We start from the raw sequence: 27,184 nt of genomic DNA on the forward strand, positions 1-27,184 counted from the left end.
CAATATTTTCCTTCTCATTTTATTCTAGTCAAGAATAAACAAAATGCTGTCTGATAAATTCGAACGTGTAACCGAAGTAGCGTGCCAAAGCCGTCCGGTTCTCAAATGTGTGCAAAATTATTCAAAATAGCGTTGAGGTTATAAACCAGCACACGTTGTTTTAATCATAGAGTAAATATAGAGATTTAACTTAAATAAGCAAAATCGAGGAAATGTTTTGCGTGGTCCATTCAATGACGGCTCTGAGACCACTTTTTTGATTGGTTCATTTGAATTGGCCTACGAAGCCATTTGATTGGTTCATTCTATAACGCCATTGTTTGTTTCAGTTTGTTTATGACGACATTTTTGTGTGTCTAATATAAAATACGATTAGCATTCTTGTGCCTTAAATATAATCACTATTATTCGATTTTAATGTATCTTCATTCTCAAAAGTGTTGTGTATCCAGTGTTTGTGCGGAAATAAAAACCGGACGTAGTTTTCCTTGGAAGAAACACCCCAAGTTAACAAGATTAAGGATTTGTGTGACTTAGCATTGCATTTACCTGGTACGTAATATGTCCAAATGAGGCAATGGTAAAATTACATTGAAGGTAAATGTAATTATACTACATGAAAAGTTTTTGTCACCCTTTAAAAAGTTGTTTGTAAAGTGCCATCAATTTGAAACTTAATTATTTTGAAGGGGTTCATTTACTTAAAACAAATGTATATTGGTCAAGATACTTATAATTAATATGTTGCGTTAAGGCTCCTTAACCGAGATAACTTTTTCAACAAGGTGATCTTGATTTTATAAACAAGAGATTATCATGCTTGTTTTATTATATTGTTAATAGATACCTAAGCTGTCTTTTTAACTCCTCGATTTTACCATAATAACAGCACAGCAGTAATTTTGAATTTGTTTCAATTATCCATTCCCTAATTTTCACATTTTTGTGTTGAACAAGTAGGTAAAATATTATTAACAGACTTTCAGCTGTGCTGCTTTGCTTTCAGTATGAGCGAACAATAAGATAGATTTTTTAACACATTTTATTTGAATTGGTAGCTTTTAAAATACATAAAAAAGGGAACGAGCTATAGACAATTTCGATTATATTTGCTGAGATATGTTATTTTTTCAATTAGATTACAGGCAATTTTATATCCACAGTTAATTATTTTTTATAAACTTGCCAAGGCTCAATGGCAAGTTTATGACGTCTGTATTTTGGGATGCGGATGGAATAATTTTCATTGACTACCTTGAAAAAGGAAAGACCATCAACAGTGACTATTACGTAGTGTTATCGGGCCGTTTGAAGGACGAAATCGCCGAAAAACGGCCGCATTTGTAGAGAAGGAAAGTGCTGCTTCACCAAGACAATGCATCGTGTCACAAGTCAGTGAAAACGATGGCAAAAATCCATGAATTGGGATCGAGTTACTTCCTCATCCACCGTATTCTCCAGATCTGGCCCCCAGCGACTATTTCCTGTTCTCAGATCTCAAAAGAATGCTCGCTAAGAAGAAATTTTCGTCGAATGAAGAAGCGATCGCCGAAACTGAGGCCTATTTTGAAGCAAAGGACAAATCGTACTATAAAAATCGTATCGAAAAGTTTAAGGGTCGCTATAATCAGTGTATCACCCTCGAAGGGAATTATGTTAAATAAAAACAAAATTTGCCAAAACAATGTGTTTTACTATGGTAGGCCAGGGACTTTTCAATTGACCTGTTATATCACATTTTAATAATTTAGCTGCAATTAAATTATACACCAATATTAATACGGCAATGCTAAATAGTGGCCAAATCAGTAATTTAAAAGAACCATATTTATGTTTAATACAGTTAATTAATTTTCAGTTGGCTATATGGATCAAGAATTACGTACATATTAATGTTTAATTGTGCAGTATTGACATACTGAAAAATATATTTGAAACGCACATTTCTACATATAACATTTTTTTTTGAAAGCCTTGGTAAAATTCTAATTATAAATTAATGTTTTAGTACTACGCAAGCAAAAGTAGCGCGTAAAAATTAAGCATACATCTAATAAGTAAAAATAATAAAATAAATAAACAATTAGTTATCGATTCTAAGAAACAGTAAATGCCTCTAGTTGTTTTAAACTCATTTTGAATAACATAATATCATAATAAACGATATATATTATATCCTCAAGATATTTTGCGAAATGAGTATTGAAATTAGAGCATGAATTAATTACATTAATATTAATATGAGAAGAAATATTTTTAGACACCAAAATAGTCAGGTTATTCAAAATTATCAGTTGAGTAATATAAATATGTAAATTTATGTATCTACATTTCTTGGAAATATACGATTAAGTTATGAGTAATGATACAATTCCAAAATGTTATTTTCGTGTTTATTAAGTATGGTACCTAATCTGAAACATATTTAGTTCATGATTACTAATACCTGATAATTATTTGGAGAAAACGAAGAATGGTAAAAGCTTAATTGGAATTAAAAACCGAAAACTTAAAATTAATGTGAGTAACGGACTTTCAAAGTTAAATGCTAGTTTAAGAGATTTAGAAATCAATGGAAAATTTATTTATGAAGATCCCATTTAGAAACAAAAACAACTGAATTCAATTGTACATATGAACAGAGCCAATACGGTCAATCCACGCCATCAAAAGTCATGCCAGAATCTGGTCTGGCAGATTAATTAGACAGGTTAGATTTACAGACAGTTTTTTTAATAACTAGATCTCCAAAAATTACAACTAATGTTTTAAAGAATTTTCCAGACATTTGGCAACATGGCCCACGAGTACCAATCCAAATGAAATTTTATAGAGTGATTCAGAGATCATTCTATCTCATTTTAGCTAGAATAAAATTAAAAGGAAAAATAGGCTTCAAGTTTTTTTTAATTTCGGTAATGTTTTTTCAAACAGCCGTAATTTGGCGAACATTTTTTTACCTTGATATGGTAGAAGAATATATAAAGAAGGCTTACATTAAATTTCATATAAATCAGTTCAATAAAAATTGAGATATACGGTCAAGAGTCTGGAAAAAAATAGTTTCAAGAAAAAATACGTTAGAAATATCGATCTAAAGTCTTAAATTTGAAAACATGAAAAAAAATCGATTTTATTAAAGTTTCATAAATATATATATATAATATAATTAACATTTACGTCGAAAAACATTCAAAACATAATGCATACACATTAAATAAGCGATCTCTTTGTGTTAAACATATTTATAATTCTCGAGAAGAACGGATGAACAAAATTTAATTATCTTTCTCCATGATTCATAAACGACTGACATTCTTAGAAAAAAATTATAGTGTTTTAGTTAATTCAAACGAGTTTATTCGACTATTATCTGAAAGCTCTTCGGATATTCAAATTAGGCTGATTAATGTGGTGCTATTAATTTTAATACTGTAATTATTAAGATAATTTTTCAAACGTAATGTATCGTATCAAACTTATACCATATATTTCTACAAATATAAAATATTAAAAAGTTGCAAATAAACTACAAACATCATTTAAAGAAATGATAAATCTAGATATATATGAAACCAAGGAACAGGTGGGGCAAAAGTCCCGCTATCATTTTGATTACGCGCCATCTTGGTTGTGTGACGTTCAACTCAATCTCGCTTTAGCTATTATGTTATATAGACGTCCAAATTTAATTAAATATTATATCCATAATATTAAAAATATTATGGATAAATATACGCTACAAGAACGAGTAGAAATAATGACAATATTTATTAAAAAAATCGTTCCATTATTGCGACTCCGCAGAAATTGCATCAAAAATATCCTAATCGTCCAGTGGCTCACAAAACCACAATTTATCGTTTACATGCGAATTTTACGACAGTACGGTACGGCAGTAGACAGGCCTTGTTCTGGAAGACAACTGACGTCTCGTAAAGCTGAAAATGTGGCTCTGGTGCGCGATAGTGCTGCAGAGTCTCCAGAAATATCAATTCGGAGACGTGGTTCTCAGTTACACATTTCTGCACGCAGTTTAAGGCGAATTTTGAAAACTAATTTGAAAATGTTCTCGTACAAAATTGAATTAGTCCAAAAATTTTCCCATTTTCTTCTCAAAAGCCCATTTTCTTCTCAGTGGCCACGTCAATGAACAGAACAGTCGGTTTTGGGGAACACAGAATCCTCAATTAATTCATGAAACATCATTGCATCCACTAAAAACAACGCTGTGGTATTCATGCTGGAAACTTCATTGGTCCATATTTTTTTGAAAATTACCAAGTTGTTGCAGTTACTGTTACTGCTGAACGGTACCAAGACATTATTCGAATTTTTCTTGTGCCTGAAATAGAAAAGCAAGGACTAAAGGACATGTGGTTTCAGCAAGATGAGGCCACAGCACACAGCTCGTTCAACAATTGAGTTATTGAATGGCGTTTTTCAACAAAAACCAAACTTAGTTATCTTTTCTTTGGGCAAAGTTATAGGCAATAAAAATGGTAGCCACTTTGTACTTCGGAAAGTTGTCCCCGACTTTCTGACATTTTTAGGCCATAACATTTTTTTAACCATACCATGCAACTACACGTTGCTGTTTCACAAAAACTGTTCCGTAAACTTTTATTTTTTCCACAACTTATCTCTGGTATAATCTCCTGTTTAGCTTCAACAATATATTTTTCAATCAAAAACAATATAAAATGTAGAAACACATTATTCATTTATTGTTTTACAAATTACCAAATATGTTGCACTAAAAAAATTTGTTAAACTAAACCAATTCATCCGCACTTCCAGCTACGGACATATTATCTTACAAATAGATAATCCAATTTTGTTTCTATCAACCACAAAAATCGCTACTCCAATGACAGCATCAAGGAGACTCCAAACACGCTTATATATATAAATATACTGATTTTTTCAGAAAAGTAACCTATTTTTCACCCTGTTGTCTCACCCAACAAATCAACACAGGTATATTTTTGGATTAAAGAAGTTACACTAAGATTATAATAGGAAAAGATGAAGAACTTATTTGATTGATAAATAAAACGTTTTCAATGGCGATCATAGTACCATCTGGATATTGGACGATGGGTAACTTTTCTCCAGAGACACCTATTAACTTTTATCTCTGTTACTCTATGGTATCAAAATGCCATCGGCCTGTATATAAACATCAGACCGAAGACTTATTGAGCGATATTCTAAAATAAGGAAAGCAAAAATATTATAAAAATATTCGACTTTTACCTGAATAATTTTTCACAATAACAATCAATTTGACTAATTTATACAACTATTTTAAAATACCTCGATAATATTACTGAAAATGCCAAGGAAAAAATGTAAAATTTCTTAAATAATTTTTACTTATTTTAACATTTTAACGTATTTAAATTTTATCTAAAAACCGCATAGTTCCATCGATATATTAACACCGACCTTATTTATTTTCGGAATTGTTTAGTATACGCTATAAATAAATACTGCAGTATTATGAAGTAAAATAGTATTACGTAATTTATGATCTATAATATTTAGTTCACTACACGTTACAAAATTAGATTTACATGTTCATATGTGCCATAAAGAAATTATTCCGCAATAAGTTTGTAGAATGTTGGGACAAAATTAGATTCAAAATGTCACTTCAATAATTTAAATTATTTTGTTTAGAATGAAAAAAACCTGCAGTGTAACATACAGGTAAGTTTTGTATCTATCTCTGTCATCAATTTTGCATTAGTCCCACATACTTTTCTCTTTTTTTATTAGAATGTTGAAGCAAGAAACCATTCGTATTTTTTTAAAACGAAAAACACCACTAAAAAGACTACGTCTTGCGCTAGGATTGACTATATATAACTCAAAATTAATAAATACTTATATATATATGGTTACGATCACAATATGAATATAAAACAAAAATAAGATATATATGTATGTATGTATATATGTATGTATATATATATATATATATATATATATATATATATATATATATATATATAGTAAATATATATATATATATATATATATATAGTAAATATATATATATATATATAGAGAGAGAAAGAGAGAGAGAGAGAGAGAGAGAGAGAGAGAGAGAGAGAGAGAGAGAGAGAGAGAGAAGCCCTTAAGGTAGTTTTTCTCAGGTGAATAGATTGATGAATAGATGAATAGAATAGTTTTTTAGTGATAGACAGTGAGGGAAGTTAAATTCGATTCTCAATGTGGTCAAAGAGTATATGACATACCATTAAGTAAAGAGAGTCACAGCGAAAGTATTGAGTAGAGGGTCTCCCGTCATGGGAATGGGAATGGGAATGGGTGACATTGCAATATCGTGGAGTAAATCTGTTAAGAATAACTTGACAGGATTTGGATTTGCAAAGAAGAATAGAGAAAAGAAATGGTGCTTTACTAGCCATACCTTGCTACTATCTTCCATTTCAGTTTCAGTTTAGTCATGTGGTTTAATTTGGATTCAATATAAGGGAATATATTTTTATATTGTATGATGATTTGATAGTGAGGGCCAGTTAAAATGGCATCTTTGGTCATGATGTCAACTATTTCGTTTCCCTTATAGCTGGAAATCTGACAAGAGAAATTTTCTTGCCTAAGGTGTTAACTCTTGGAGTGTTTTATGAGCGTATATGACTTTATTTAGTCAGAATATTATTGATATCTAACACATTTTTTATAAAAGGAGACAACTACACCAACAAATATTTATCGACAGCAGGCTATTATATTTATATTTACATTGAACTATTCTCCACACCACCTATGAGGTGGAGTCCTAAAATCGACTTGTTTGTTTCAATTTTGAGGTGATATCACCACAAAAATCATTTGAAAGTATAGGTATTTGTAATAGTTTTTCTTACGACTAGGGTAATTTCTCATCAACGAAAACTTGAAAATGAAACTTTACCTCCTAGAAACCATTAAAAAGACTTAACACCGTAACATCTCAACTGGTAAACATCTATGAAAGATGTCAGTCTAGATTAGAATTGAATTCTATAAATCATCTATTTCTTCTAAAATTTAAATATCATCATATCACAATATATTAATTAAACTAATACTAATTATACATGATAATATAAAGGGAAGTTTCAAGATGAAACCTTGTAGCAACATAAGATTCTCTCAAATTTAACTTAATATTGAATAATATAATAATAATATAATATTATATTAATTAATATATTAATAATTTAATATTGCCTCCGGTACTATTAACGCAATTTTTCAGTTTTTCAAATGTCCAAATCATAAAAATGGCTCCTTGTGAATATGAGCAGTTAGATTAAGTTCTTTATAATAACAGTTCCTTATATTGACATTTTTTATTTTCACCAATAGACATTGCTGATCAAAATACATGGAGAAATCTAAAGAATCTTATAAATTAAAAGCTCATACTTTGTCACATAATTGTATTTACATAACTGAAAAAGTGTTTCATTTTTGAATTAAATATAATAGTTTATTCACTTGAATAAAACCCGAATGTAGATATCTAAAACAAGCAGAATAATCAAAACGTAATTTGTCAAAGTTTTTATTCTATTCGTCAACGTGATGCTATCAAACTAGAGAAAGTGATTAATGTGATGAAAGGAACTATTACATTGATCTGATGTCCATTAGTTATTTGATTCTTTTAGTAAGTGTATGTATTATTCTACTAGAAAATCGACAACACTATGGTGTCTTACGTAATTCATTTTAAATAAAATCGATAAGTTTTGCGTCATATTAACGTATTTTTACACTTTAGTGAATCTGAAAACTACCATTAGTCGAAACTAATGATAAATTTAGAAGTATTCAAAAATGTTGATGTATTTTTAAGCGAATTACTGTATTAGAAAATGACCTTAGTGTCAACTCAAAAAGTTCAACAGCACTTAACGTAAAAGTTATATGAAAGTGTTACCAAAAACGGGCGAAAAAGTGATTCGAAAATGTAATTTTAATTTTTTAAAAAGTAACAAAATGGAAATTCAAAATAATTTAACTATGATAACTCTAGAGAACTGAACAATAGATAAAAGAGTAATGGAAAAAAAAGAATAATAGAGTATGGCAAACCAATAAGAATTATACCTAAAGAGATTCATTACATTAATTTCTTTTATTTTCTTTCATTCGAAATTTCTTACGGGTGAGTTTTTGCGAGCAGCCAATTGTCGCTAGGACCCAAATCCTAGTCCGGTGGACATAAGGGAAATTCGAACTTTAATCCATGTAGTTTTGCCATTGTTTTGATTAACTTGTAACACGGTGCGTTGTCTTGATGAAACAATTTTTTTTGTCATATGCGGTCGTTTCTTTACAATTTCGGCCTTCAAACGCTCCATTAACGCTATATAATGTTCACTATTGATGGTGTTTCCCTTCTCAATATAGTCGATGACTATACACCACGCATATCCCAAAATAACGAGGCCACAAACTTTCCAGCCGATTGTTGTGCTTCGGGCGCTTTCGACAAGGTTCAGATAGACATAGTTTTATCCATTGTGACATATCGATGCAAAAACTCCGGTTTGTTATGTTTAAACATGGCCAAACATAGCTCAGAATCATAAAACGTTCTTGTGTTTTGTCAACAGTGAGCAAACGCGGCACCCACTTTGAACAGAGCTCCCTCATAGTCTAATGCTCATGCAATATAAAACCAACACGTCCTTTGATATCTTGATGTTAACTTAATTCAACTCACGCAACTTCACTTTTCGATGATTCAAAACGATTTTGTGGATTTTTTTATGTTTTCTGGCGTTACCACCTCATTTAGACGTCCACTGCGTGCTGCATCAACGGTGTCGCTACAACCACGTTTGAAGTCAGCAAACCAACGCAGGATTATAAGAACGATTCCTAAATTGAAAAAAATAAGCTTTGCGACCCCGCAAATAGTCCTCATATCGACCTTATCGAGGTTGAAGAGTACTCTTGAAGGAAAGAACAATACACTGGACTATATGTATCACCCTTCAAGAAGAATAACTTGATGGTAATTAGTTGCGGCCGGGACTTCAGTAAAATGTATTTAAAAAAAGTTTATTTTAAAAGGACTACAGTATGTTGTTTTTCCCAATTATCACTATTGTATTGAGTAAAAATTATTTTAGAGAAAATTATGTTGGTTTATATTTAATGGTTAGAGCATAGATTACTTTTTCACACAGCTAATAATATAATGAAAATAAACTTAGCCGTGACATCAGCTCAATCTCATATAATCTGATTTAATCTAGCTGGCCGCTTTCTATGTTGGCAAAGGATGACAGCCATCACTCTGACACTTTCATTCAGATTATTGGTCATTTTAAAATTAAACAATCATTATTAATTCAAATAAATCAATGAATGTAATGATCCATATTATAGTTCATTATAATGGGCATTAAGTGAAAACGACTTAAATAATTCCAAACTTTTTCCTTGGCATTTTCAGCAATATTCTCCTTATAAACTATCGAGGTAATCAAAATAGTTGAATAAATTAGTCAAATTAATGTTATTGGGAGAAATAATTCAAGCAAAATTCGTCAACATTGGTTCACTATCTGTTGTTTTTCGTTTATATCGTAAAAATATAGAGGTATTATTAAAATTACGAAATTATTTCTCATTATACAGTTCTCAAAGGCAAATAATGCTGTAAAAATTTTCAACAATATAAAATTTAATGTAATTTAGTTAATTGATTAATAATTATAAATATTTATTATACTTAAAAACATATAAATCTTGTATTGCGAATATCTAATTATTATATTTTTGATTATATTTTTTGGGATTGAGATATTATAAATTATAGAAAAAAACGCAGATGACGGATGTTATAGTAACAATGATCATTCACAAATCACATTGATTTAATGTCTAAATACTCAAAGTAACTCAATAAGGCAACCTTTTTGATTCAAGGATATAGTTCCTATGGTGCCATTCATTTAATATGTAAGACGATGTTTCCAGTTTATGACACTTGGGTTTTAAATATACCCTGACATAAAACAAACCGTTATCTCTAAATATCTCACTCCTCATACCATTTAGTCTTAACATTGTTCTTGTTTCTTCGAATACACAATCTAATGAATGCGATAATTGAAGTCGTTAATGAGATAAAACCACAGCTACACCAAAATGTCATTAAAATGTAACAAAAAATCACAGTACATTTTCTTTTATGCCTAAATGTCATACAGTAGTTTTCAATTATCATTAATTAAACTATTTATGTTGTTACAAGAAGTATGTACCCACAATTATATTAAACGTTCAGTTGTTTATGCCTTCATAATTAATAAATTAATTTAAATATGATAGAACGCCTTGGGATAAAAGTTGAATAAACTCATTTCGACTAAAACGCTGCAATTTTTTAAAGAAAGTCCTTCTATTATGAGTCATCGAGAAATATAACATAACACTTTAGTTCATCCTTTCATCTTTTCGACTGCTTTAAATAATAAGTAGATCATATATACAATAAAATATTTTCTAAAAAATTGAAGGAACTAACTAAAAAGTAAAAAATAATCAAACTTAGATTTTTAACACAAAAAAAACGTTTTAAAATAAAATATGTGCATAATAATCGTTGTAATAACTAAACCCTTTTCATCTATCTAAAACTTTCACCTATCTACTACACCTATTTTATATTCTACTATATACACACAATTTAGCTTAATACCTTCTCTCTTTACAATATTTTTTAACTACTACCAACTGATCACTTTGAATTGGGTTCAGAGCAATAAATTGGATTTGTATTGTTCATAATGTAATTTTGTGTTTAGGCTCGGCACCGACTTCAAAGTAATCAGTTGGTAACAACCACACAACTGATCTTGACACCTTTCGCATAAAAGAGTAATTTGACAAACTTCCTCATTTTTTGATATCGGTTGAAGATATATCTTTATATCTTATATATATTTATTATAAAAGAAAATGAAAGAAACGAGGAAGCTTATAACTTGAAAAATCCTGAAAATGTCATTATACATTTAAATATGTATCAAAAAAATAAGTTTTTCTGGCAGTCCATTAAAATACGTACCAAGAAGATGATTCGAAAGTTGCGTTTTATATTTTGGAACCGTGATAAACTAGTACTTTTGCTGTAAAACTTTTTGTAAACTATAGTGATTTTACTTTAACTGTACTACTGTACTACTATGCAGCATGTGTTAGAAATATTCAGTATCTACAGTATGTGTTAGACTATGCAAATAAGTATTATATCCGATGTTTAACAAATAGTGATTAAAGTTTGCTTTATCTGAAAGAGTGGCGACTTACTAAATAATCTGATTACTGATAAATGATAAATGAACAGCTTAGTGATATAGTAAAGTAATTTATGATTATCACATGTACCTTCAACCGCCAATTTGCATTTGATAATCTTCTGAATTGCATTTTTTATCCAAATTTTATCTAAATTACAATAATCTATACCTGAGCAATTGAGATACTGCGTCTTTGGTAGCCGTACACCCTGAATTGCAAGCTTATATCCAAATTCTAGTAGACTATGTTAGTTCACATCAACTTCAGTGCGCCTTTACATCCTGAATTGTGATGCTTTTGACAAAAATCTACGCAGTAGGTGTATTTTTCAAAGTATAATCTTTCGTAATACTATTCGTTTATGACTAATGGTCTTTGAATATCTTCAACTCCCCTTTGCTGACCTTACAGATTAAACTGCGATACTTTAACCCGAACATTACATTTAATTTTATATGTTATCCTTATTTCTAAAGAATTTAGGTTATTTTCAGTGGCATTTAAAGTGTTTCAGCAATTATTTTCACGCACTTCTTTTCATTCAATTATGAGAATTTACGGCATCATTTTCACACGAAATTTTTGCATATTAAAATTTTTATATAAGATTTTCCTTACACATTCCACGTAATGTTAAGTTGATCAATCCCATTAATATATAAGGCTTTTATCTCTTTTTGATGAAGAAGCACGTCTCAGGCGTGCGCTATCAGCCCATCATAGCAATATACAACCATACGTGTACATAATAAAATTTCATTTTCATATAATCCATAGCTGTATATATTTTGATATAAAAGCAATAGATAAATGAAAGCCATAGAATATAAACTGAAAATGAACTATCTCCAAGGGCGAGATCTAAGAGTGGAATAAATAAGCAAAGAACAATGCAATTCTATTTACAAATTTAAGCAACGAAATTATTCTATTAATCTGGTGTATTTATTATTGTTGTAATATATATTTTAGGTGAAAAATAGGACTATATACATAAATTGAAAAAATGAAAATGTGCAAGAGTAAAAATGGAACTAACTTCATAATTTACATAAATGGAACACATAGGACAAATATAAGAAATAAAGAATTATTAAAAATACATTAGTAAACATTTTAAAGCATTGATAAATATTAAGGCGTTTAACCATCAATGCAATAAGATATGTAACTATATGATATTTTATACTTTGAACGTTGTATCGATTATTTTGATTATTTACTTTATAGACCTTTTTAATTCAACATAACTCCCGTCAAAGGTGATACACTGATTATAGCGGCCCTCCAACTTTTCGATGCCATTTTTGCAGTACGATTTGTATTTTGCTTCACAATAGGCCTCAGTTTCGGCGACAACCTCTTCATTCGACGAAAATTTCTTCCCAGCGAGCATTCTATTAAAATCTGAGAATAGGAAATAGCCGCCGGGGGCCAGATCTGGAGAATACGGTTGATGAGGAAGCAATTGGAAGCACAATTAATAGAATTTTTTGCTATCGTTTTCACTAACTTGTGACACCGTTCATTGTCTTGGTGAATTAGCACTTTCTTTTTCATCAAATGTGGGCGTTTATCGGGGATTTCGTCAATGAAACGGTCCAATAACGCAATGTAAGAGTCGCTGTTGCTGGTCCTTCATTTTTCAAGGTAGTCAATGAAAATTATTCCATGCGCATCCCAAAATACAGACGCCATAAACTTGCCAGCCTACCGTTGCGGTTTCCCACTCTTTGCAGCGGGTTCATCGTGTACATTTCACTCGGATGGCTGTCGATTGGAATTCGGAGTGAAATGATGGAGCTATGTTTCATCCATTGTCACATATCGACGCTAAAATTCAGGTTTATTACGCTTCATCATCTTCAAACACTGCTTCGAATCATCAACTCGTCGTTGTTTTTGGTAAAAAGTGAGCTAGCGCGGCACCCACTTTGCACGGAGCTTTGTTATACCCAAATATTTGTGAATGATATGATGTACACGTTCAGTTGATATTTTTAGAGTGTCTGCTATTTCATTCAATTTCAATTTACGGTCATTCAAAATCATTCTGTAGATTTTTTTAATGTTTTCGTCGGTAACAACCTCTTTTGGGCGGCCACTGCGTTCACCCTCTTCGGTGCTAATTTTACCACCTCTAGACTTAGCATGCCAATTGTTGATGGTTCATTTTACTGGGGCAGTGTCCGGAAACTCGGCATCAAGCTTCTTTGGAGCAAGTTTTTACTTTAACTGTATTTTTCCTTTCAAAAAACAATATTTTATCAACACGCAAAATTACTTTCCATCCATTTTTTTTTCATAATAACAAAAGTTGCTTCACTCAAAATGCTATAATTCACAAACTAATGGTAAAATAAATAAACTTTTGAGGGTTAGAGATAACTAAAAAACAAGTGGATATAATTCTAGTAGCGCCATCTATGTGTCAGGTCGAGGACTTTTCAATTAACCTGTTATTAATACTTTGTTAATTATTGAAAGTTAATGGATATTAGATATAATTAAATGCAATTAAAAAAATGTTAGTGGGTGTTAGTTCTTGAAATAGTCTGCATATATTTTAATATGTTTTAATGTACAGACATTTATTATTTTAGTAAATATAATGTATCAAATACATTTCTGATATTATACTGAAAAAACTGCAAAAATAAGTTTTAATAACACATGGATTTTAAATTAGTTCTTTTACTCTATTATGAAAGGAACATGATTATTTTAACATATTACGATCAATTTTCGACCACTGGGCAATCACTACTAAGTATTAAAAGATATATTTCATATTATAATATGAAATTAAATATTCAAACCAAACTCAATCATTCATAGCGAATCCAGGAGACATGAAAGCATGGGACAAAAATTGTCGTTTTTGAATGGAAAAACGGATTAAATAATTTTGCAACATGAGAACGTTCAAATCTCGTTTGAAAATGCTTAAACATTCTAATAGCATTTCTACAAAAAACTATCTAAAGCCAAGACACAATTTAGTAAAAATATAAAACTCCAGGCACCCCACTTAGGAAAAAAATACGGCCAATATAAAATCAAATTTTCAGTCAAGCTAAACGCGCTATTGCGAAAAACCAGCAACCAACAGATGTTAAATAAATGTTAAAATATACGTTTCTAATATTAATCATATCAATTAAGTGAAAATAACATGAGTATTACACAAAATGGGATAATAGCTATTCGGTTACAAACGAAAGGAATAAAATATTCCGCGTAATTAACGCAATATGTAATTAGGCAATGAAACGTGTTTAAAGGTGGTGTAATATGTTTTTAAAATTATTTTTAGTATTGTAACAATAACATCTTAACAATAACAGGCTGTCTGTGCAACATCTCCCTATTGTTATCATTAATAGTTGATGGTTTCAGCAATATTTTTTTGAAACAAGAGGCAATTTCCAGTATCTGGCTGGTAATTAATTACTAATTCCTTAGTAATAATAAATTAAGTCCCATGCAACATAAATTCATCAAAATATATTAATTAATAAAATTATTTTGTATCCCAAAAAAATGTTTGCATTTGATCTTTTAAGAGGAAGAATCTAAATATCATCCATAATATATATATATATATATATATATGCTTGAATTGTAATTACATTTATATAGTATTGCATATTATTTAAAACTCTATCTCCTAGGTCATTAATGATGATAGTCTCGCCAGATTATTTGACACAATAGCAAATGTAACGGCTCAGCGGTCAGCCAGTCAATGTTGTGAATAAGCTATGTTAAAATTGTACGATGTAAAAGACTCTGAAAAGAAACCATCGTCCACGAGTTATTTTAATTTTGCTCAGAGCTGAAAGTGTACGAAAATGGCGCGAAAATAAAAACACAAACAGAGTAAAACTATCATGGAAGGGTACAGAAAAATGCAATTTATGAATTACAGTACTTATAAATCTACATGAATTTCATTGAAAATTCGCTGTATTTACCAGAGATTACTTCTTAATGTTAATTAACACTTATTTCGATTAATAACTTATGATCTATTTAAACAGACCTTATTTTAACAAAGCAGTTTTCATTTAAAAACAAAGCACTGTGTTAAAAGTCGGTAAAAGCGGCAGTGAAATTGAACCAATTGCTTTTTAACCACTCTATGGTCCAGATATGGCCGAAAGTAATTACTGATTTTAAAAAAGGTTTTCCTCAAACAAAGAATGTAACGGAAGTGCACTCTTTCTCAATTCATGGAGAAATCGTCATAATAGGTTAATTGAAAGTTCCAGGCCTGACGCATAGATAGCGCTACTAGAGTTAAATCCATATGATTTTTAGTTACCCCTAACCGTCAAAAGATGCATGTATACATTTGACAGCTGTCGGATCATTACTCTGTGGATTATAGCATTTTGAGTTAAGCAACTTTTGTTATTTAAAAAAATACATAAAAAGGAATTTCGCGTGTTGAAAAAATATTGCTTTTTGAAGGGAAAAAATACATTTAAAGCAAAAATTTAGCTTGATGCCGAGTTTACCAATAGTGCCCCAGGAAAATCAATCATCAAGGATTGGTATGCTAAGTTTAGACGTGGTGAAATGAGCACCGAAGACGGTGGACGCAGTGAACGCCCAATAGAAGTTGTTACCGATGAAAACATTTTAAAAATCCGCAAAATAATTTTGAATGACCGTAAATTGAAATTGAACGAAATAGCAGACACTATAAAGATATCAACTGAACCTGTACATAATATCATTCACGAATATTTGGGTATTAGAAAGCTCTGTGCAAAGTAGGTGCCGCGCGAGCTCTCTTTTGGCCAAAGACAACGACAAGTTGATGATTCGGAGCAGTGTTTGAATATAATCAAGCGTAATAAATCCGAGTTTTTGCATCGATATGTGACAATGGATGAAACATGGCTCCATCATTTCACTCCGAAGTCCAATCGACAGTCATCCTAGTGGACTGCACACGATGAACTCACTCCAAAGCGTGGGAAAACGCAACAGTCGGCTGGCAAGGTTATGGCGTCTGTATTTTGGGATGCGCATGGAATAATTCTCATTGACTACCTTGAAAAAGGAGGGACCATAAACAGCGACTATTACATAACGTTAATGGAACGTTTGAAGAACAAAATCGCCGAAAAATGGCCGCATTTGAAGAAAAAGAAAGTGCTGCTTCACCAAGAGAATGCACCGTGTCAAAAGTCAGTGAAAACGATGGCAAAAATCTATCCATTCACCGTATTCTCCAGATATGGCCTCCAACAACAATTTTCTGTTCTCAGATCTCAAAATAATGCTCGCTGGGAAGAAAGTTTCGTCGAATGAAAAGGTGAACTCCGAAACTGAGGCCTATTTTGAAGCAAAGGACAAATCGTACTACAAAAATGGTATCGAAAAGTTAGAAGGTTGCTACAATCAGTGTATCACCCTTGAAGAGAATTATGTTGATTAAAAAAAAATAATTTTGTTAAAATATGTGCTTTACTATGGTACGCCGGGGACTGTTTAATTGACCTGTTACATACATTAAAAAGAAAAATATACAGACGAACATAGAACCTCCTGCTTTTTTAAAGTCGGTTAAAAAGCAAAGACATGCATTGGCTCGGCAATGACTTTTAAATGTGTCAACACTAAATTTCGATCAGATTACCATGGTGGAAAAATAATGAATCGTATAAATATCATCACTGCATGCTAAAATAATTTAGTTCAATAAAAAAAACAATTTAATGTTAATTAAATGGTTTAAGCTGTGTTAGTAGATTTTAATAACGATAGTAAGGTTTTACTTAAACGAAGAACGTACATCATGAATTAAAGCGTATTTTGGATACAAAGACAAATTATTTTACATAGAAGATATTTAAAACACTTTGGGGCAATTTTTTGCAAGCAGGAAAATATTACTATGGAACGAGAATATCTTGACTAATAAAATTAAATGTTACTTAAAAGTTGCTGTTTTATTAGCTAGTTCCAGAATGTATTAAATGATATATGACATATAATATAAATTATAGATAAATAATAAATAGATTCAACAGTTCTAAGGTCTTTTAAAAAGATTAAAAATGGACTGAGTAGTTTTGAATAGAACTAAGACTTTGAATGAAACAGTTGGTAAACACCCAATTTTTTAAATATCATAGATATACCTGTAATTTCAATAATAGTCAATAAAAAGTTATCCTCATTACCATAAGAATAACTATTTGTCATACATCTAAAGTACTCAACTGCAAAGTGCTTTAAAACATTCGCAATCAACAGCAAACAAGTTACGTGCGATTGTGAGCAATAGCAGTCTTGACAAAACCAAATAAAACAGGTCAAGGCATTTAAGATTCGCTAATATACGACGAAAAGATAGCATCGACACTTGAGATACTTCTGTGAATCTATCAAGCTTCTCAACTGAAACAAACTCAAAATACTTCTTCATAATGTAGCTGCTTGAGCGCTTTCCAATACTCCAACACTCATATCATCAAGCTTAAATTCTTTGACATGAAACATAAAAGCAAAGAATACATTGGCTCGACAATGTCTGTTAAATGTGTCAACATTAAATTCCGATCAGATTACCAAGGTGGAAAAATAACGAATCGTATCAATCCCATCACTGTATGCTGAAATAATTTGATTCAAACAAAATATAGTTTTAGTTAAATGGCTTAAGCTGTGTTAATAAGTTTTAATGGGTATTTTAGTGTAGAATTTGAAGCCGACTTTTCTTTGATTGAAGTTTATTGTGATAGATACAAGTCTCACCCATAATAATGAAGCAGTACACAAAGTCGTTTTAATAACTTTTAGGGTCACACTCAAATGTGTTTTGATGCATTTTTAGCAAATGCAGTATCCATACACACGATGTACATAGACAGAGTTTCACAAACTTGTTGCATAACCTAGTATTTAATGTATCGAGATCAGAATTGATGCAAATCGTCAGTAATTGAATCTAAATTATGAATATACGAAGAAATATTAGAAGTAAATCCAGGTTTAATTAGTGTTTAATGATGATAACGTTATTCATGTTATAGTCTATAATGCGGTGAACCCTATGACATACTGAAAAGGAGATATAATTGATGTTGCTTGAATTATAGTAATATTTGTGTATAACTGGAAATTAATATGTATCAAAGTAGAATGTCACAGGGCAAAAATTAAAATTAAGTATTAAAATTAAGTGGTAAAGGCGATAGGACGGACCTCCTACAGTTGCGATAGCCGCGGGTTCGAATCCTCTGGGGCATGGTCTTAATTTTATATTTGTGATTGTTTAAAATTTGTGATTGTTCTAGGTAGGAGTGTAAAATCCGACAAGAAAAATATTCCGAATCACGCCAGTAACCAGCCTAGGTAAAGCCTGATGTCTTCTGGGATGATTTCTAAGTCCAGATAAATGGTTCAGTCCAGATAAACCCCTAGTTGGCAAAAGGAGACTTTAAAATATATTTTAAAAAATATTAAGTATTACTATTGAAAGACACCAAAAAAGGTAAATATTGATATATCTAAACATATACCAGTTAGTATATAAAATGACTATCAAGTCATAATTTTTATAATTCGTCTGTGCAAAATCATTTATCTTAAATAATTTGGAAGCAAATATATATTACAATTTTTCCATCTTCTGTAAACCAAAAAAAAAGCTAATAATCATAAATCAAACAGATTATTATTAACACTGTTTTTGCAGACATATTTAAATGTCATAATTGCATTAACGAGACAGTGAATGGCCAAACCAAAAGATGTGCTAATATGATAGGCAAACATTTCACACAAAAAGTTTGTTAAGTCATTGTATCAACGCCTAGCGACATCTTATAATGTTTGCTCTTAAGAGTGACTAAAGCTTTTGCAATGTTAAAGCCAAAAAGATCTATAATAAGGCCTATAAATTAGTTTCTGAAGGCTTTTTTTATATTTGAGCCTTTATTGTAAAAATTGGTACAATGTATTTTATTGCAAGAATTGTCCATTGATAGTCGCTACCTACGAAAGTAAAAAAGTATGCTCACCTATCTTTTAATGCTACCTATCTGAAAATGCCACCAAAACAACACACCGAACTATTAAAATCATACTTTACAACCAGAATGTTTAGAGTTAAACAAGAAAAAGCTTACTCTACAATAAAAGAATCTAAAGCAGTTGTACCACAAGGAAGTGTACTGGGATCAATGCCTTATCTACTCCACAATTGTGTTATACCACAAACGGAAAATATCACGATGGCTACATTTTCTGATGATACTACGATTATAGCTGTCGGAGACAATAATAAAGAAGCCTCACGAAAATTACAACAGGCAAGTGACAATATAAATAAGTGGACACAAGCTTGGAAAATAATAATTAATGAAAGTAAATCTGTGCATGTGAAATTCACCTATAAACAGACCCATAACATTAAATAATACTACCATTCCATATAGCAACAACGCTAAATATCTCGGAATGAATCTCGATGCAAAACTTCGCTGGAAGGAACATATAAAGAAGAAAAGAAAAGAACTGGAATTGAAATATAGGAAAATGTACTTGTCAATTAGAAGAAAATCACAATTATCAGTACATAATATGGGGATGTTCTGCAAAGAGTAACATAAATAAAATACAAATTTTTCAGAATAAAGTTTTGGGAGGTATTGTGGGTACACCCAAATACTATAGGACTGATTATTTACATCGAGACCTTCAGATACCCACAGTCAGTCAAGAAATCAAGAGAATTGCAAGGGGCATGCGGAAGGACTCCATTTTCACACGAATATTGAAATATTACAACTATTGGATACCACCAGAACAGGACACAGACTCAAAAGAATCAAACCATCTGATATTGTGTAGTGTTGTGTGGTGAGGTGCATATATTAAAAAATTCAGCAGTGACATGTATAAACATTATTTCACCAGAGACTGAGATAGGGTCGATGGGTCCTCCTGGTTATATACCTAGATATAAGTTATCATAAAGACAAACTGTAGGTTAGACGGAAACGACTAGTAACAATATATTAATTAAATAATTAAAAAAAAAGATAGTCTCTACATTTTCCCATCTTTCGGGCAATTTAGAGATTCCGTCTTGAAAGAATGATGTATCTTTTGAGACTATCGACGAATCGATCTGTTTTTTCATATACTTATCAGAAGTGATGCGTTGCTCAGACAGGTCATGACTCAAATGTCATAATAAGTTGTAACCAGAAGGAGCAAGGTCTGGAGAATAGATCGAGTGGGATAGCACATGTCGTTTTGATGTTTCCAAGTATGTTTTTACTGATTTTGAAACATTTGGTCGAGTGTTGTCTTGGTGAAGAATAACATTATTATGTCTTTGGTCGTATTCCCACTGTTTCTCGCGCTGTGATCGGTTCAAACATATCAATTGTAATCGATACCGATCCACACTGATGGCTTCATCAAGTAATTGCTTCAGGTCCCCGTCCCCAAACGCCTTTTACAAATTGAAGTAAAATGTAGAACTCCGCATAGACGATTTATTGAGTACAAAGTCATATGATATTTTCGACACATAAAAAAAAAGTTTTCTTCACACTACGACGAAATAATACATACAAAAAAGTAAAACCTGGTATACGATTTTCAAAACCTGCCTTATTATTAAATATACATGTTTTCCAATAATTTCACTTAGTGGAACCACTATTTTACATAGTGGAATAATGGTCTACGAAATACCCAGAAATATAATCCCAGATGTTGAACACGGGAGAGGTGCCAGCAGCGCCAACTAGAACCCAATAACGAATAGCTGGCAACCCCGACTCTTTTATCTGGGATATTATTGAAGGGTATTTCGATCATTCAGTAACCGACCATCGTTTGGTTTAGACGTGCCACCATCGACTACCCAAGCCTCGTCTCCAGGTAACACCGCTGCCATCCGTTTTATCTATTTTGTATTTTCCACATTTTTTATATTGCCAATAAATAACGGTCACATATTGTAAACACCACTGTTTCATTTCGTTTTACCTCCATTCACCGAGCCATATAAGTTACTTCAAAATGCATACAAGGTATTTTAAACTACTTCAAACATGCATTAATTTTATAGTTTTGTTACACTTCGAATTTATTTTTAAATATATCTACTAATGAGTTATTTCTAAATACTGCTTATCTGATCTCAACCGTGTGCTTACTCGAGTTTCAAAGTTTATAAAAGCCATCACGGTATGTACATAGAACTTCCGTTAAGCACGATAAATAGCTCAATAATATTTGATGAAGCTCCAGAGCAGCGAAATGTAATAGGAGCAGCTGTTACGTTACATAATGTTGGCTTCAACATGAAGTTAGTTACAAATGTATCCGATGCGATTGTGGCGACCGCCACGACCGTTTAGGCCACCACGAATTCACCAACAACGGGTGCAAAGGTTGGCAACGCCGGTGGATTGATACCATGCAGTTCCAGGCTGTAAAAGATCATCACAACGACATCTCGTTCTCTTTTCTTTTCTCCATCCCCTTGTAATAATACCACTTCCACAGCGCTACCGTACTTCTTCTACCTAACTTAATATCCTGTCAATTCTCCCGTCGACCACATGTATAATTTAATATTAAAATAAACAGTATTTCTATTTCTTCAACCAGTGTTTTCAGTTCTCGTGCAAATTCCTTCCAAAAATAGTAGTGAGTGTTCTGACAAATAATCGCAACGGCAGCCACACATTTCGACCGACTGACCGACCCGACGAACATTCCTACACGATAATAGACAGTGACACCATCTATTGCAAATCCGTTAAAATTATTTTAACTACTACCAACTGCCTACTATGAAGTCGGTACCAAACGCAAACTGTTGTATTAATTTAGATTTGTTTTGTTGGTAATTGAATTTTTTGTATGTGTCACAAAATAATATGATTATTTTTGTGTCTTTTGGGCTCGGTATAGACTTTAAAGTGATCAACTGGTACTAGATAAAATAATATTGTAAATAGATAAATAGGTTTAGGTAGGTATTAAGCTAAATTGTGTGTATATAGTAGAATATAAAATGTTTGTAATAGATAGGTTAAATAAGGTTTTTATTTATTTTTATTTAGTTATTACAACGACTATTATGTACATATTTTATTTTAATTTATATGTGTTAAAAATCACTCGTTTGATTATTTTTTAATTTTTAGTGAATTCCTTATTTATTTTTTGAAGTCGGTTCGATTTTCTTGTTAAATTTTTTTAATTTTTCTCTTTTCAGTATTAGACATTTACTCAATAAATTACGCCGTTATTTTATTTAATATTACCATGGTAACAGGTCAAGTAATGGTGCAGCCCGTATAAGGAAAAATAGGAATAAAGAAACAATGATTGAAAATATCGAGCGCTTCAGGACCCGAGGTCCGCTACCTAGCCCATGTGATTTAACAAATGCTTTAACTAAACAGCATCAAAATGTTATTGTCCCCGCCAGGAATCGAATCCGAGACCTCCGTTTAGTTGTTAAACACTTTAACCATTGCACCATAGAAGCAGTTGTGTACAATATTTCTACGGAATTTCTACCGAAGAAAAATCAGCGAACATACATTAAAAAATACACATACAGCCGAACATTGAACATCCTCCTTGTTCAAAGTCGGTTAAAAAGAAAAAGAACTTATAACATATTCTTAACCGTATAACTTCTTTGAATCATTTTCCATATTCTTAACACATGTCTATTTAAGGAACCTTTTATTTGAAATTTTAGATTCAACTTTATACCAACTATGACTCGTCCTACTGCTTAGCCTGGATAAACCACGGTCTTCGGCATTACGCTTACCGACTCGCAAGTAATCAACTTAGAGATCATCCCACTTACATCCAGTCTTACACGGCCTGCTTATTGGCGTGACTGGAATAATTTTCCTTGCCGGATGTTACACTCTTGCCTAGAACAGCCACAATTATTAAACAATCACAAACATAAATTTACAACCATGCCTCAACAGGATTAAATCCACAATTATCGCAATGGTAAGACTACCCTGTCACCCTGACTACTGCACCTAACAAGCCTGATATTTTAGGAACTGATTATTGCACTCTTCAAATGCTGACCTTACTTGACCTTGTCTTCTCATTCAGCAAACATTATCCACACCATTGAAATCTACATTTTTATTTGTTCTTGGACTGTATATGAACAGAAAAATCAACTCAACAAGTTTTCTCAAATGTTGTATCTTCATACTTCAATATAATAATAATGATTAAAACTTACTGGTGTCAAATATTAACAGAGTGAAAGCCCTCAAGAAAAACGTAGAAAGATGGCAGAAGGATAGGCATTTTTGTATTTATTAACAATATTTCTCTTAGAGAAGCAAACTGACTAATTTACAACCGTCTGCTGATTGCTTCAGCCATCAACAAAGCTTTACTCTCTTTTAACTTCCCAGGTCAAACATCATCTTTATGTGTCTAAATTTTTTTCTTTACACACTGTTTGAACACACTGTTTACACACTGTTTACATTGAAATAATTATAAATCTAAATTATATAAATAATAAATAATATTTTAAAAAAATAACACGCTTTAACTGCATCACTTTAAAAGCGGTTCTAATTATACTAAGACCATCTTATGTTTTTAAAACGTTTTAACATATTCTAAGTATAAAAGTAAACAAATGTATAAAGAATCCAATTGTTAAAACAATAACGAGAATCGTTACCACAATAACTCAATTATTCAAACTAATATACTAAGAAATTATATTTTAATATGTAAAATAACATGCATTATTGCATAGTCAAATTAGAAAAAAAGAGTAGCTTCTCATTACGACTTCACTTCAATAGTTCAACAGTAATGTTTTGAAATTGGAAGTGTTTCCTAAAATAGTGTATTTTCTTATATTATATTATTTATAATATTTATATATCCTTAATTGTCTAATAAAATCATAAAGCGCACGATGCTTAATAGAATGGCACCCCAAGTTAGATCAGTTGGTAGTAGTTAAATAATATGGTAAATAGATAAATAGGTTTAGGTAGGTATTAAGCTAAATTATGTGTATATAGTAGAATATAAAATACGTGTAGTAGATAGCTTAAATAAGGTTTTTTGATTATTTTTATTCAGTTATTACAACATATGCATTATTATGTACATATTTTATTTTATAAGTTTGGTTATTTTTTAAATTTTAGTGAGTTCTTTGTTTATTTTCTGAAGTCGTTTGATTCGTTGGTTAGTAGAGATAAGCATTGATAATGAATTGTAGAATTTTGTTTTGACTGTGTTGAATAAGTAGTTCATTTGATGTCTTAGTGTAACGCCATATTGGCCCCTTATAGTCTTAGTAATTAAATAATGCAGTAAAACACTTTATTCATCACAAAAGTTAACATAAATTACTCCACATAACATAACATAAGTATATACTTTTCGACCAAATAAAAGTGTTCTGAAATAGAGTTCTGCATGAACATTGTTAGTATAACACCTAAAATGTATTAATATTCCAAGAAATAATAAAAATAAAATATCACTAACAAAAGAAACAGCAGTGCTAAACGAAAAGAAACCGCATAAAAAAAACTTTCATTATTTTAATAGAAATAAAACACTCAACCGAACATCTAACAAATTCTCGCCGAGACTAATAATTCTTTTCTTGCTTCGATGAAAGTTAAATATTTACGATTATGCAATTAAACGTCGAACTCGTTAACATTTTCGCGTAAAACATCGGCCATCGTCAGGTCGCCTCAGTAATGACCTGATTTTGTTTTCAGTCAAGCCGAATAAAAACAGATGAGCGTTTAATAATAAGAAATTCTCGCCGAATTTAAATCATTGTTTTCACCATAGTTGGAGATATGATTATATAAACTAAACGCTACTTGGATAATGTAGTTGAAGAAAGTTGTAAATGATTTAATTTCGAATAAATAAATATACTGTATAATTCGATTTTAAGCAGTTTTATTACACAAAGATTAAAATAATTTAACAAATTATTTATTAATAGAATTATAATTAGTTTAACTTTTTATAAACTTTAAAGGTTAATCGAAAATTTTTAAATTATTATTATTTATTATTAATAATTCTATTAACTTTAATAATTATTTTCTCAAGTAAATGTTTTTTTACATAATCAAACATACATTGCCTTTTGATATATATTGGCCTCTAAATTAGTTTTAATGGTTTATTTTTAGTTTAAAGCTTTATTATGAACAATTGGTACAATGAATTTTATTCAAACTGTTGAAGAGCAAAATTGTTGTATCATTGCCGGTCATTTTTCACGCAAGGCTCAACTAAAACGCATCAATTTTAGTCGATAGTAATCCCCGTTGATAGTTTCATTAGGTTTTATAAGCTAATTATAAATCACACCAAGCTGATCCCTTCAAATACAGAGAATTAGCTTGGAGACATGGCTTTGCCGTTGATTTTGATATGTGACCATAATTTTTTTCACTTTTGAATATCGTAATGTATCCACTTTTCATCCCCAGTAACAATACGATGCAAAAAAATGCTCGACGCTCGTTTAAATTTATGTACGCTTTTCAATATCTCTTGGATTCAATTCATACGGCACAAAAGATCCGAGTATTTTGATCATTGCCATGTATTTCAGGCGATTGCAAAGGGTTTCTTGTATTAGTCCATTTTTTTCGTTCCATCATCATCGAGTAAGGTCATCTTCATCCTCGTCTTCAGTTTTTTGCTTGTTCAGAATACTCTTTCCCTTCGGTATCAAAATCAACACTTCTGAAACGTCAAAACCAGTATTCATATGTTTAAATCGATAGAATATGGTTTCCATAAACATCACGCAGCATTCGATTACCTTCAGACGCCGTTTTCTAGAGTAAAAAAGGTAAAACTGCCCGCAAATGTAATTTACTTACTACAACATGAAATTGATTACAAATGTACTAGATACGATTTAATATATAGTATCATCATCTGTTGTCAATCCTTCAAAATGTTTAAACTATAATTTATAAGCCCTTACTTTATTCCGGTATGACATAATCAGTAACTGGGTCGATTCAGTGCAGATTTCTATATTCGATATAATAGCAATATAAGGCCAGTAATATTTTTGCCTTCCATCCACGTTTGATTCCTAGAAGAACCTATAGTTTTTGACTACGTTTCGGCAGAATTTCTTTTGCCATATTCAGGTCTTGCTTCTGGTTTTTTATTTCTCGTCACACGAGCTTCAACTGAAGCTGATGGAAGCTCGGAATACTATTTCAACATATAGAGCCATGGAAGCATCGGAAATAACATTTAGAATTCATTCAACAAACTGGAATCAACCTACTTGTTAAAAAAAAGAAATAGATTAGTAAGAAAAGAGAATATTGGTATTGGATTGGCAATCGTTTCGGAGATACCCGAAGCATTCCCAATTATACATAGTGTTCAGGAAAAATCTCTAGCCATAAACAATTAATGACATATACATACTTTGAAACAGTCAAAACAGAAACAGTAAAAACTTTACAATTTAGGATGGAAAGCTACTAAATACTAAGTTGTTGAGAACTAATATATTCAACTGGAATTTGGGCAGAACCTGATCAAAGGCATACTGGAGGACAACAACAACTTACAACTGTAAACCGTCCAGACAAGCCAATCACTACTTACTACTTATTTTGGTCGTTTATTTAGGAGGGTTAAGAATACTCTAAACATTAGTGTCATTTAAATTACAAGATAGTTGATCTAGTCTTGTTTGTTCTTTCAGTTCATTTTGTCGCCAATTCTTTCCATAAAATAGCTTTCAAGTCTTTTTTTGCTTTTA

General features: G+C 31.2%; 1 protein-coding gene and 1 long non-coding RNA gene across 6 annotated transcripts in view; one reads left to right on the forward strand and one right to left on the reverse strand.

Moving 5' to 3' along the window:
- The window catches only part of LOC143196134 (uncharacterized), a 110,620-nt gene that overhangs the window by 40,521 nt on the left and 42,915 nt on the right, over positions 1–27,184 (reverse strand). The window lies entirely within an intron of this gene.
- LOC143196135 (uncharacterized) lies at positions 5,495–25,323 on the forward strand. 3 transcript variants are annotated; one of them, XR_013005674.1, is made up of 4 exons: positions 5,495–5,715; positions 18,660–18,856; positions 23,105–23,373; positions 23,427–25,323. It is a non-coding gene; the product is annotated as an uncharacterized LOC143196135 (long non-coding RNA). The 3 variants fall into 3 exon arrangements; XR_013005673.1 differs by lacking the exon at positions 18,660–18,856 and having other exon boundaries at positions 5,506–5,715; XR_013005672.1 differs by lacking the exons at positions 5,495–5,715; positions 18,660–18,856 and having other exon boundaries at positions 22,370–23,373.

The sequence above is a fragment of the Rhynchophorus ferrugineus genome, unplaced genomic scaffold (assembly GCF_030347505.1).
Source record: "Rhynchophorus ferrugineus isolate W39M unplaced genomic scaffold, kcgeb_rfMv2 rfM4, whole genome shotgun sequence".
In the NCBI taxonomy this organism is placed as follows: domain Eukaryota; kingdom Metazoa; phylum Arthropoda; class Insecta; order Coleoptera; family Curculionidae; genus Rhynchophorus; species Rhynchophorus ferrugineus.